General features: G+C 41.8%; 1 protein-coding gene across 1 annotated transcript in view; it reads left to right on the forward strand.

Moving 5' to 3' along the window:
- etv4 (ETS variant transcription factor 4) overlaps positions 1-14,578 on the forward strand; it is a 38,858-nt gene that overhangs the window by 8,714 nt on the left and 15,566 nt on the right. The gene's annotated exons all lie outside the window — the stretch shown is intronic.

Below are 14,578 nucleotides of genomic sequence, written 5' to 3' on the forward strand. Positions count from 1 at the left end.
TTCAGCTCTGACTGGTGGAAAACTGAAGCTGACAAGCGACTTTAAATATTTGCGCTTGTTCTGTTCCCATGCTGAACTGAAAAGGCGTTCTCAGCAAGTGTTTAAAAAAGAAAGAGGTGACTCACCTGTTTTGGAAACTCAAAAACATTGAGAAAAAAAAAAAAAACATAAAGGAAAGCCTTAATCCCAGGTGACCGGAATATAATTGAGGCCTCCACTGAATAAGCATCCTAGTAAAAAATTAAACATTGTTGTTTACCGAGTCAAGTTGTTACCTGCATGGGTGTGGTGCTGACGAAGGGAGGAAATGTGGAGCCAGTGAAATGGCAAAAGAGAGGCAAAAACATTGGAACATGTTGGAATGCTAGATTAGAGAAGAGGAGGGGGCAAAGCAGGGATTGTGCAATACCTGCACATCTGGTAAATCTATCTCATCTGGTCCATTCTCCCTCAGTTCACAGCTAACAAGCATGCTCTGTCTGCAGGCCGCCACTGAGGGAAGGTTATGCAAACATGCAACTTTTATGTACTTGCTGACCTGCCTGTGTGTGCTTAAAGGTAATTGAGCCATTGGTGATAACAGTGCACCCTATGTTTTTTCCATCGGCTTCATGTGATTGCCCGTGAGGATTAATGCTTGTTTTTCTGTGGTGACAGCACCTTCAAGGGTTAGGCTGATGCTACTGTCAGACAGATTACTTTGTCTGTTTACTGCCTTCGGGGGAGAAACACATGGAGGTGTCAGTCAAATATACAGTGCACAAGCGTAATTAAAATAGTTTAGACGCGTCACTAGTTTCGCACTAAAAGGCCACAGTCGGAGGGTTTGCCTGCACTGAGAGCTTGTTCTTTGTTCAAGTATGTTGTTTACACTTGGAGCAGCTCGAGAGATGTGACCCATTCATAAATTTTCTTCCCTGTGTGCGTAAAAGGAAGTGTGCCTCTCCCTCCCCCCTCTTTCTCTCTCTCTCTCTTGCGCTTTCTCCCTCTCTCAGTCCTCTCCTTCAGTCTTCATTCATAAAAAAGCCCTACAGTACTACAGACCCCCCCCCCCCCCCCCCCCGCCTTTCTGACGCCCCCCCCCCGCTCTTCAAGTAGATACTCCAAACTCCTCCCTCCCTTCCTGTGTCTGTACAAACTAAGTCAAATTTAAAAATCTGGACTCCCCTTTCCCTTTTCTCTCTACCTCTCTCTGTCTTTCTCTCCAAACACACACATTCATGCACACACTGAGTGTTCCAAGATGTGAACTAATCCAGTGATTTTAAGAGTTGTGTGGGACGATTGTTTAGTTTTGTGCCTTGCAGTAATTATATAGGAAGTTGTGGCTATAGAATGCTGTTACAGTTCTTCTCGGCGAGTAAGTTTACCAAGGGAGAGAAAGCAAAATGACAAAGAGCGAGAGTTTCTGAGGGCAAAGGGGGAAGAAAAGAAAAAGAGATGAACACATAAAACTGAAAATCAACTTTGTCAAAATAATTTCTACCTTTCGTCCTTCTGGGGTCCTTACACATTGTCTACATGCAGCTGTTTTTCCATTTTATTCTTTGCAACCTTTTCTTTAATTGTAGCACACCATGCTATGAAATAGGGCTGCATGATCCGTTTCTATACACTGTCCAGAAAGTGTCAAAAGGTGTCTGAAAAGCCCAAAGGCATCATTGTCAGATTGCTTGTTTTGTCTGACCGACATTAAAAGGCTGAAGTTATGCAAGATATAATCACAAACTGTGTATAAAACATAGACATAGCCACCGCAGTGGCACCTGTTTGTTTTGCGAACTCTTATTCTGAAGCCTCAGTTTTAGCATTGTGGCTATCTTGGTGTTTGGAAGCAAGGAGAGGCTTTATTTTGGCAAGCAGGTGGAGTGTTGGGTTATCTGGAAGAGCTGAGGAAGCTTGGTTAGCACACCGCATCTGTAGACTGTATCCATGCATTGCACAGACACCTGCAAATCTGTGCATTAAATTCTAGACGTATTTATATGCTAGTTGGCACTAAATCTTGAGCAGAAGAGGATGGTGGCTAAAGGTACCTCTCACCACCTGTTAAGGTAGCCCAGCCTCTAATGATGCATTGCAATCAATCCTAGTCAGTTTGTGGCACTGAGCACAGCTCGTCTGCCACCCATCTCTTTGCAATGGTTGACTGTAGTTGATTGGAGGAATTTCTGAATTTTGTTTCAGATTAGAGGGTCTGTCTAGTAATAGAACGAATAGACTGACTCCATCTTACTGCCTTTTTGATCAGTCTTTGACAGAATCAGAATAGATTTGACACGTTTGCCTAAAAATATAACTATTTAAACTGTTACTAAAAGTTGCTGATTCTCTTTCTAAAGAAAGGAAAGAAGGTAGAAAAAAGAAGAAAAGGTTCCAGTAACCCAGCTCTAACTAAATCCTCCCAGCAGCGTGGCTCTCTGGCTCCCTGTGTTCTGCTTTGTCATGAATTCACAGCGTTCCTCTTGTTTGGGTTGTTTTTCTGGATCCGAACTGGCCCAATCAGGCCCTATTTGGAGCGTGGGGCGATGGGTGAATCGAACCCATCCCCACCCCCTTTCCCTGCTCCCTCTTTCCCCAAAAGAGAAACATGCAGCTCTGTGTTCTCCACTTTCCAAAATACAGCTGCTATGCAACAAAGTGTGCAAAAACATCCAGGTGCCTGCCAGACATGCACAGATACCGCTCGCCTTCTCGCTCTGGGGGAGGCGAGCCTTCCTCAATGACTGTGTTTGTTGCGGCATTTTGTTTTGTTTATGAGTAAAACACTTGATTTCTCTAACATGAACATATGATTTCTTTTGACAGCTTCTCCTCCACTTACTCACGCATGTACATAAACACACTTGGGCTGGTATACGTTTTGTTTTTTATACACAGGCTTCAGCCCTGCAGTTTTATGAATGGGTTGGTTGTGAAAGACTGGCTGAGGCAGCACATTGAGTTAGGGGGAGTAAACCTTCATTCATGACATTAACATGAGTTATTCCTCTACCAAAACACCTATAGAAGTACAGGCTTCTTTTCTGCCAGTCTTTGACTGACTACAGTGATACAGAGAGTTTGTTTTGCTAGGTCTTTATTTGTATTTTCTCTGTTTGGTGGAGTTAGAGCCACATGTTTGGTTTAAATGTCCTAAATTCAGTTAAGATGGGACCTTTTAAATATACATAAAAGTTACTTTAGGTTTACAACATCTTTTAGTCATGTTTTAGGCAATCAAATCCACTGAAAAGGAGTTTGTAATGTCTACAATGTAGAGGAAAAGGCGTTTAATAACTTCCAGTGGGGAAGTTAAAGCTGAACTCCTGTGTTGATTCAGAACAGCCCTGTAAAAGCCAGGGGGCCATGGGGGATTTGAGCCAGGCAGCACAGCCCGCATGTCAGCAGCATAGTTCTGTGAATGGACAGCAGTATGTGTTTTATTACAGGAGAGTGATGGGAGGTGTATGTGCAAGGAAAAAAGGGTTGATGGGATGCTCATATGCATGCCTGTCTCTTTCTGTGTTATTTACATGAACAGCTTTGCTTTCTGCAGCTGGAATTTTTCTCTTTTAAAGGAGAGCACAGACCAAAGTGGGGAACAGATGCCGTGGAAGAGGGTGAGGCCATAAAAACAACAGTAGCTTAACTTGATTGAATAATAATAGGAAGAAGCAGCAATTGCAATGACAAAGGCCAGTTTGAACATGTTGGCTGTTATGATAATCAGTGTTTATTACAACTTTAGTGTCAATTTGGATTTGACAATTAGGCATCTCTTTTAAGTACACGTTCCACATTCCATAAAAGCTAAAAATAAGTCGGTGCTTACTTTTGGCTTCACACGAGACTCTGTTACTTCCCCTTATTCCCTGGACCTTTAGAGGGGAACGTAACAAGGCGTATGATTCTTGCTTCGGGTGCGAGACGTCCCGGACGAGCCCCCACTTGTTACGTTCCCCCCTAAAGGTCCTGGGGATGAGGGGAAGTAACAAAAAAGTGTCCGAATTGAAAAAGGAGAGAAAGAGGCAAGCTGGTTTAATTAAAAGGCTTTATTAACGTTTCAACAATACTAATTCAAAGAGACGGTCAAGCCGCTATCACTCTTTTAAAGGGAAACACAACAAAACTCAGTAGTTGGTCAAAGCCCTGGAAAGTAAGTAAAACAAAATGTTAATCACCAAACACACTCCTCTCCACAGAGCAGGAGTAATCGAGCAGGATGCGCGCACACACAGTTCACCAGCTGAGCCTAGAGCTCACCTTTCTCTGGCCTTAAGTACCTCTAACTGCTGATTGGAGTCAGCTGTACCCAACGGACGGCACTTAGGCAGAAGAGACCACACCCACACCAGGGCAATTTCAACAGACTCGAACCCCATTCACCTTGGTGGAAGTCATCTGGAGACTTTACTCACCCAATCCGTATGAAAAGACCTGTGATTGGCCCGAAAACGAAACCCAGGGCAGGTGCAGGAGTCTAGTTTACCTTCAGTCCACTTCAATCTCAATATCCTGAAAGTTTATAGGGTTTTGCTCCAGTTAGGCATAAAAACAAGTTGTAAGACACTTAAAATAAGAGAGAACTGGTAAAATGACCATCTACAGTACATATACAGTTGTCCAGTATAATTACAATTATTCCCAACATTTTCAGCTCCACTTCTTCCCCCTCTTCTTCAACCCTTTCTGAAGTCATAATCACTTTAAGTTTGTAACTTTCCCAAACAGAAGTTTTGACTGTCCATGACAGAACTCAGACTTTAGCACTGTTTATACTTTACTTAACCCAACCCCATCTAAACCATTATTTGGCTTTGTCCCTTGTATGGTGGCCATCATCATGTGTACCGCAGCGCTCAACATTTTTAGACATTACCCAGCTTAGCTGCTTGAGAGAACACAAAGCTCCAACACAGTCAGTTGAGGCGTTAAGGAGTCTTTAACCTGCCGGCTTGTTAGCACAAAGTACTTGTTATGCCTAACTGAGCCCATGTGAGAATAACTTGGACAGTAAAAGTCTGGTGAATTCCCAGTAAGCAAGTGGGCATCATGTGCTCCCTTCTGCACAGGCTACCCAGACAGCACCGTCGTCTAAGAGACAAAGCCTGACACTATGTGCTAGAACTGAGAGGGGGCAACTTCAGCTTTCACAGCTCATGTAAGAAAATGACTTTGATATTTTGCAATTTTGCAAACTAAATTTGTCTTTAGAACCACCTGTGTTGTCATTCCTCTCTAATTTTTTTTCCTTGTACCAATGCTGCTGCCTTTCCATCAGTTTTACGATAAAACAAAGAAATTAGTAGCTGCATGGCCAACCAGACAGTTCAGCAAACACAGTTATCAACACACCAAACACGTCCAGCTTCTGAGCAGAGGAGGTCAATGCATAGTAACCTGCTGACACACAGCAGAAGGTGTGTAGCGTGAGCTGAGAGCTGGCGTACGCTGATATTGATCCTCGCTAGTCCAGGAGAGGAACAGGAGGAGATGGAGAGGGTGGATGGATGACTTGATAAAGATAAAGCAGAGATAAATCAGTCTGTAGGAGAGGGAGGGGAAAGTGGAGGGCTAGGAGCGGGTCAAACGTGCCACGAAGCATTACGGTCAAGATCACTATCGAGAGGGCCGGGGGTGGGGGCTTTCTGAGAAGTGCGGGAAGAGCTGTGGATGTGGCATGCTCACTGATAATTTCAAGGAAGGTGTCCCGGCCTTTCAGTGTGTTATCTCCTCCTTCTGATGAGGTAGATTTCACCTCCAAATACGTAAAGGCATGCATTCTCACAAACACGTGAACGACTGCACACTCACATCCACGAGATGCCCCGGTGGGCAGCTCATTATATCATTTCAGTAACAGTGTGAGGGGGTGGATCGATCGCTACATTAAACATTAAGAGGGGACAGCTATATTGGGGGCTGAGGGATTGAGAGTCGAGAGTCAATATTGTTCCAGATTAATTACATCCACCTCTCGCCTGTGACGGGATGTCCCTCTCATGGCACGTCCCAAGACAGGAATGTATTGTATCGCCTGCACTAAACAGCAATAAGGCTCCAAGATTTATGGCTGTTCAATGGCCATTTATAAAAAGCCAGCGCTGCACAATTGAAAGTGAAGTGGACAATAGGGAAAACATATGATTTCAGAAGATTTACCAATTAAATTCTGATCCCCTGATACTTTATTTTCTCTCCCTCGTACTCAGTTTTTCCCATTTCTCTTATAACGAGAGCAATATCAATACAAATTGATCCAGTTCACTGAGGATTCAAGGTTGTACTGTAGGAGGAATTCTGGGGGAAGAAATCTAAGTTTAGTTGTTAAGACAACAATTACACCCCTTTCAAAAAATATTGTTTCGATTTCAAAAAATGGGAAGTGATACTATGATGCTTGCAAAACTGTAGCGTCACTGTTGTTCCCATGTTTAGTGTCATTTAGATCTACATCCTGTTAGCCAATGCAACATAGTGCACCAGAGGCGTTCCAACGGCCAACAAAGTCCAGAAAACATTTGTCAGAAGTGCCACTGTGCTATCCAAAGAAATCATCTCTCCGCCCTACTGATACTATAGTACTTTCCATCAATCTCGTTAGGCTTGTTTGGCAGCTATCTGACAACCGTTCTTTAAATATTCAAGTAGCCTGAACCATTATCAGATGAGAGAAGATGATCTGTAAATCTGATAAAGCAGACACTAATGGAGCCAACACTCCTGGGCCTCCCCCGAGCAGACAGACAGTGAAGCCACTCCTGAGCCCGTTGGCTCCCAGAGACGAGGGTGAGTTCGTCTTCCTGATTGTGCAGTGGCCTTAAAAGCATGCACACATGCCCAACACATGTTTCCATGCACCACTGGACAGGCTCGAAACGGTCTGGATCACATTGGTTCGCCTAGCCTCCCTCGCTCTCTTTTTGCTCTCACTCTTGCACATTTTCACACATAAGTAGAAACTTGGCCAAAGTCAGTACCACATTGTGACCAGATTTTGACTTTTTAAACTTCTATTTTTCCCCCCTTTAAGGTTTTAGACGTGCTCTAGATAAAGACAAGTAATTTGTGCAGTCAAATGTTACAATCTTGTGTTCTTAAATACATGTGGAAGACACTCATTTTAGCTATAGTTATAGCTTGTCTTTGATAAATGAGATTTAGGTGATTTTTAAGATTTGCCCTTGGTGCTCTATTTCACAATTACTGGGCACTTTTGACTCTTAAAATGCACATGAAAAATGCAGCCCTAAACTGGGAAAAATGAACAAGGAAAAGAATTGAAATTCATGATATATTTAAGTGTGTGATGTAATGCATGATACAGTGTGTGTTCTATACTATCAGTATTTAAGCTAATAGTTCTTTAACACATAAGATGTATATATTTTCTACAAAAAGATGTACTTTAATTTTTAAATATCATTACAAAATTTAGTTTAGTGAAACGGTAAGAAAGACAATTAAACAAGGTTCCTGCAATTGTTACTAATATGATTGCTTATAATAATATGGCACCCATGATTTAAAAAATGTGTTCTAGCTGGTAGCACCTGTATAAGGATGGGTCATTCATATTCATTGATCATGGTTCATTTTTACTGGATAAACTGATGTAAATTTCAATTCATTCATCTGAACTTTACACAGAAGCAAACTACTTCTGTTCTATTTGTCCAAAAAGTGAATTTCTTACAGCAAATTACTTTTGCCCTTGAATCTCTGCAGAAAGAAAGTAACACAGCATTTCCACAAGCAGAGAGGGAATCCTAATGAGCATGTGCAATCACACTAGCTCGTTTTTGGACTGAGGAATTGCATGTTAGCGCTATCCCTGGTCTCCATATGTACATCGACTTGACCGTTTTTTGACCATGACAAATGGTGTAAAAATTGAAAGAAGTAATGCAATAAAGCATTTGTTTCTCTGTTTACTAGGCCAAAACATTCACTTCAACATGTGGTATTAGTCATTTAATATGAAGCTCAAAAATCAGGTACACAGCTGCGATCTATTTATTTTTATCTGTTTAGTGTTTAAAAAAGAGAACCCACACAAAACAAACTATATAAACTTAGAATTAGACCATAAGCTTGGTCTCACAAAGTAAAATCCACCAGTCTGTGCAAAACTTTGACTGTCAACACATGCATTATAGGTTTGATGTAACCTACACTTTAAATGCTTTTAGATTCTTTTATACTGTGCCAGGCATTCTCCTATTATGTCTCCACCACAATGTATTCACTAAGCAAATAACGTGATTCACAGCCTCTGTAAATCAATAACTTCCTTTTTAACCTTTAAAACCATCGTGGCATAATTGGCATCCTTGTTATTATTGATCACTCACCACAAGAGATCAATTGGAAAGAGTGGGAGACCAGGTGTAGGCCATCTTTGCAGCTTGCTTTTAACGTGGCTGTGCAGCACGCTGAGGCCACGTGTCATTCGTTCTGCCATGTACAGCACATTTCATGTGAGACGGGAACCAGATCTCTAGATAACCCCGAGAAGATCCCTCCAAGAGTCCGACTTTAATCTTATTTGTATGATTGGATGCATTAAGTGTGTATTTACGTTACGCTTCACAAGTTCCTCGCTTTAGCAAGCTCCAGTCACCCTGTTTGACACCGAGGCTGATGTCCAATGAGTTATTGTGAGCGAGGCTGTCGTGTGCTGCAGACTTCCAGAGGCTTAGCACTTGGCCAAGCAGCATATAAACATCCAACGTAAGACTCTCCAGATGCACTCCTGTCTTCAGATTGGATTTCCCTACACTAGAGCCTTTAATGGTAGGAAATAATCTGTCCAAAATAAGATGGAAGAGTTCATAGCCAGGTCTCGTCAACTGCACGCAGCAGCTCCTTCACTTAAGATATTAAAATATTTTTGACTGATACAGTTCATGAAAGTTTAATCCCATCATTCTGTCTCTTTCAATCAAGGCGATCGTAGAGATTTTTGCAAAAACTGGTTTAAAATATCAGTCGGTGTCAGTACTATTTGTGTTTTTGTGTGGAACCCCAATAGTGTTTCCTGACATTTTCACCCCAACTCCATATGGCTCAGCTGAGGAGACCATTGTGTAGTGAAGAGTCTGTGTGGGGATCGTGCTTGCTTATGCCATTTGTTTGTGGTAGGTGTCTGTTGAATGGAAACCTACCCAATGTAATTATCCCTCTACTTCCTAAAGCACTCAACCATGACCATCACCTTTCACCCTGCATCCTCCCCCTCTAAGAGCCAACATTTACATATGTAAGAGCGCATCTCCACCCTGTCTTTAGCTCAGGGTTATCCCTTTACACAGGGCTCAAAAAAGGGTGCAAATGGCAAAGAATACGACAAAATAAGGAAGGAGGAGATGAGATGTGTTTGGATTGAGGAAGAGCCCTTTGACCTTAAGAGGTGGTGGGAATCTAACAGACGTTGCACACATTTTATACACTCCTGTGCATGAAATGTGGAAAGGCATACACATCACTACACTCGCATACATTTATTTTACCGTATATACTTCTGTGTTATCTCAAAATTGTCTGATTTACAACGCAAAAGCTGTTGTGTACTGTATCTGTCTCTTGACTTCTAAACACCTTTGTTTCCTCCGTGATCCATGTTTAAGTTCACAAACTGTCCCTCCCCCTAAAACCATGAAATATGAGGGTCTCTGTGATGATGTAACATTTAACAAAGCAGTTAGAAGAAGAAGAAAGTGTGTACATTATTGTACTTTATTGAGCCCCGTGGGGAAATTGCTCTCTGCATTTAACCCATTCACTCAGTGAAGCAGTGGGCAGCCATTGGGCGCCCGGGAGGTTATACTGCCCCAAATAAAAGCAGGAAGAGAAGTGAACATGGAAGAACATAACTCTCCCTGGATCCGTTTACAAGACTGCCAGCACCGTATAAACTTTAGCTGCAAATTTGACATCATTTGGACAGAGAGATTTACTGTGATATACCAGAGAGTTTGTAATAGTTGGGGGAGACCAGAGTTTGTTTTAATGACTATTCCTGGAGCTGGATGTTACACTTATTCCCAGATTATGTTTTAAGATACACCAGCGGCTTGGCTTTAAAGATGGCAATGTCCCAACATTTTTTTTTTTTTTTATTGTGGCAATCCCCAATTTTCCATTCTAGCTCTAATATATCAAAGTTTTACTGTGTCAAGAAGAAGATTTTCTGCATGCACACGTGCACCTTAAACAATATACACTACCTGGGGGGAAAAAAAGTCCCCACTTGGATTTCACTAAGCAAACAGGTAAGAGCCTTCCACTGGATAATTACTGCAGTGAATAATATGTTTCAGCTGGCAACAGGTTATTTAACCCCAACTGATGCACTCAATAGCTTATTTCTTAAAGCACCATGTAGGAAGACACATCCCGTGTTCGTGGAAAAGATGTTATTCCACGTCTGAAGAGTTAGTCATTGGTGGCCCGCATCAAGTGATGAAAAAAAAAAAACCTAAGAAAATCTACTGAAACAAATAAAACTGAGTTAATAATGCTGTCCATTAAACCTGGAAGGACATAGTGGTGAATAATAGTCATCTCTGAGAAATAAATGCAGTCAGAAACTGGAGGTTCATTAAACACTTGGTGAAATAAAATCATTGAAATCAGCAATAAAACTCTTGATTGTGTTTAACAGTGAAATTAAGAACATTTCCACGCTCACAGTGTAAAAAGAATTCGAGGGATTGTGACTAAACAGCTGTGTAGCCTTAAGAAAACCACTTATCAGTGAGGCTAATCAAAATTAAAGGCTTTAGTTTGCTTGGGGAGCATAAACGCTGGACTCTGGAGCAATGGTAAAGAAAACACTGTTTGGTCTGAATCCAGATTTGCCCTGGTCCAGACCAATGGATGCCTCTGGGTAAGAAGAGAAGGGGATAAAGTGGCGTTCCCATCACGCCTCGTGGCTACCGTACAAGCCAGTAGGGGCAGTCTTATGATGTGACCTGAAATGAGGTCAGAAAAAAAAGACCAGGTTTTTCCATTTTAAATGGAGTTTTCTTTTGTATTCGCTGCTGGCACAGACATACTCCAGGATGATAATGCCAGGATTAGTTCAACTCAAACAATGAAGAAGTGGTTCAGGGAGCATTTTCACTCATGGGTTTGATACTACAGATACAGGGATGTGCTGGAGAAGCCATTTTTAGCTCCAGTCAGCCCAGTGGACCACTTTATCTAAAGCAAGTCAATGTATTAAAGACTTAACTGGTCTTAAGGGTTAATTACAAAAACCCACCCTTTTCCAATTACGTAAGTACACATGTGAAAACTGTTAGAAGTGATACATTTGGCTCATTGTATGATGTCTGAAGCATCGCCCGCGGGGGTATTTCTTTTGGGGAAGAAAAAACAAAAAGAACTTTCTTTGTACAAGAACTCTATGACAAGTTTCATGAGAAATTCGAAGCAACAAAATGTCCACAAACGGAAACAATACAACTTTGTGTGCTTCCTTAGCAGAAAGATACAAAGTGGCCCGAACCAGAAAAAAAGAGAGGCCATCAGAGCTTTACAGGTCCTAAAACTGATGTCATGGTACTCTTAAGAACTAGATTGTAATAGCTGGGGAGTAGCACACATTTTAGCATAGCTGAAAGAATTAAAAAATGTAAGATGATAAATTTGAGTAATGGAGTGCAATCTGCCCCAGGGCACAGGAGATTTGGCTGCTTAAAATAGGCCTCTGAACACTTATGTATAGTAAACAGTCCCCAGATTTCATAAATCATTGTCACTTGTTAGTGTAGATAAACATTAACAATAGATAGTGTAGATGGATCCGTGTTTCTAAGGGACCCAGCATGTTTAGGCCATTGTCAGCACAATGCTTTTCCAAATCACACGTTATCATTCATTGCAAGTGCGATTGTGTTCCTTTAGTGAAAATGACTGCAGATTCTCTCAGAAATTGCTGTATTCATGTTTCACCAACTCTGTGTGTGTGTCTAATTGAAGTCCCCATGCGACAGCAGTCACACTCGCAGGCAAATTACACAAACACACAAATCTGCATGGTGCTCATTTACCAGATTAATTAATATTCCAGAAAGGTCACACACAAATAACTCAAACACACACACATACCCAGACCTTTCTGAGTACAGCTGACGCCGTTACCCGGCCGGTCTCTTTGAAATGGAACATCATCATGAACTGAAAGCCACATCAAGGGCAATATTCCTGCCAATCGCATTAGTGGCTCTGCTTGGCCGCGCTGTGAGTGGACACTCTCTGAGGATTGTCTGCAGTTCATGACCAAGACAGAGAAAGATGGGGATGTCAACAGACAAACACTGCTGTATTATTAGAGCAGCGGTCATGTGCCACCCTCTGTGTGCTAGCAGACAAACTGTCGGAGACTTAGAGGAGGCTGGAATCCCATCGCGTCTGTCTGGGAAATCTGGGTAAATGCTCTCTAATCCTGTTGATCCTCCACTAAAGCCAACACTTCCTCACCTGCCTGCCTGCCATGGGAGAGTAAGTACAGACCAAAAATAGGAAGGATATGATGATGAGCAGCGCTCTGAAATCACATAATTTATCATTTAATGTGTTTGCTTTCTCAAAGGCATTCAGGTTAAAGTAAAACAAACACTCGAACAGGAATTGCAAGTTTGAATCCACAGCAGTTGGCAGAGGATTTTGGATATGCGTAGGTGTTATTGAAAATGTTTAAAAAGGGTATTTGTGACACATGCTCAGAGAGGGAAAATAATAAAGGGCAGGGCAAGGTATATTGGACAGCAGTTGATGTCACACCCTGTAGTATATTTTTGTTTTGTTTCTTATTTTACTGTAAATGGGACCATATATAAAATGTTCTGCTGTGTGTGAAACTAGTGAGTGAGAAGCAAAAAAACTCGGGTGAATTGTTGGCATTTCCAAACTTTTTTTTATCAACTAAATATTATTATTATTACTTTAGCGATAGCGTTGTGTAAAGGTATTACACTTGTACAGTCCTGCAAAACTAAGTACGTCCCATTATTCAGTAACTTGTAAAAACCACCTTTAGCAGCAATGTTTTCAGGTAATGGTTTTCTATATGATTTCATCAGTTTCTCAGGTCACTGTGGAGGGACTTTAGCCCTCTTTTCTTTACAGTGTACATGAGTTCATCAAGGCTTGCAGACATTTGTTTATATCAGTTTCAATCAGGTTTAGGTGTGGATGGCACCACTGCATCCATCTCATAGGTTTTTCTGTTGTAGATTTGCTGCTGTGCTTGGGATGACACTCTTGTATGTCTCTGTTTGGCCCAAGCTTTAGCTGGAGGGCAGATGGCCTCAATGACTGCAAAACAAGCCCAGATCATCATATGTTGTATATTGTACCCAGACGTCTCTACTTTGGTCTTATCAGTCCAAAGGACACTGTTCCAGAAGTGTCGTGGTTTGTTCAGTTGTAACTTTGCAAACTTGAGCTCTGCCACCAAGAGGTCGTCGCCTGGCAACCCTTCCAAATAATCTGTCTTTTTCTAATTATACTCTCATGAACGTTAACATTTAACACACCGAGGCCTGTAGAATCTGAGATGTAGCTCTTGACCTTTTTTTGGCAGTTTGTTAAGCATTGAATGGTAGGACTATGGGGTGGAATTGTGTTAGCACACACCGGAAAGCTTCAGACCAGCAAACTGACAAAGCTTCTGAAGAGTCCTGCAAAATAATAACTGTTTTCATGTGACTACATATGTTTGTTGACCGAGTGTACAACCATTTAATGAAAACTATTTTAATGTTGCCATTTTATTTCTTTTTTAAGAAGTAATACTTCCAACTTCCATCTTAACAGCAGATCCCTGAGGCAGTTTGTGGTTTATGTCACTGTAATGTTGTGTCAGTTTCCATTTTGTTTCACTTTCTACCTCCTGCTTTAGTGGGACAGTCATTTTGGGCTTCATTCAGTAGAGCCAGACTTCTTTTTCCTCCTCTTTTTGTGAATGGACGATGCTATATAATTACCTGGGTTGAGCTTTCAGTGTGGTCTGCTCAGTCAGCTCCACACCCACTGAACACACACCCACACCCACACACAAAAGGGATACACACTTTTATGCACGCAGCCCACTTAGAGACTAGCCGAGATTGCTAATACACACGCGCGCTCCTGCACACATGCGCACACTTAAATACATGCCTCCCCAGCTGGAAGTGCGCAGCTGCTGCTGTTTACCCTGTCGGGACCAGAAAAACATCCTGTACAGTTCTCCGGGTGAAAACCTCCCCTCACATAATAAACACAAGCCCTCGGCACATTTTGAAGCTCCACTTTGGGTGGTTTCTGTGGCTGTCGAGGCAAAGGTCCCCTCCAGCAGTCTGGCTTGATGGACAGTTTGGTGTGTTAAAGATTGAGTAGATTCCTTTGGGGGATCATCATATGGAAAAAACATTTAGTTAAAAAGAAGCTGAAACTTTTTTTTTTTTTTTGTAGCACATGACACATTATCAGGTTATCTGTTATCGCTGTCTGTGCTTTCTTTTTTATCTCGCCATCAAATGCAAAAAAAGAAGGATACAAGCAAAGGCTGACATCTGGATACCAAATCGGAAAGAATGCTGAG

Source organism: Rhamphochromis longiceps, linkage group LG8, assembly GCF_057381845.1.
Source record: "Rhamphochromis longiceps isolate RC_006_pf linkage group LG8, R_longiceps_female_GT1.1, whole genome shotgun sequence".
In the NCBI taxonomy this organism is placed as follows: Eukaryota; Metazoa; Chordata; class Actinopteri; order Cichliformes; family Cichlidae; genus Rhamphochromis; species Rhamphochromis longiceps.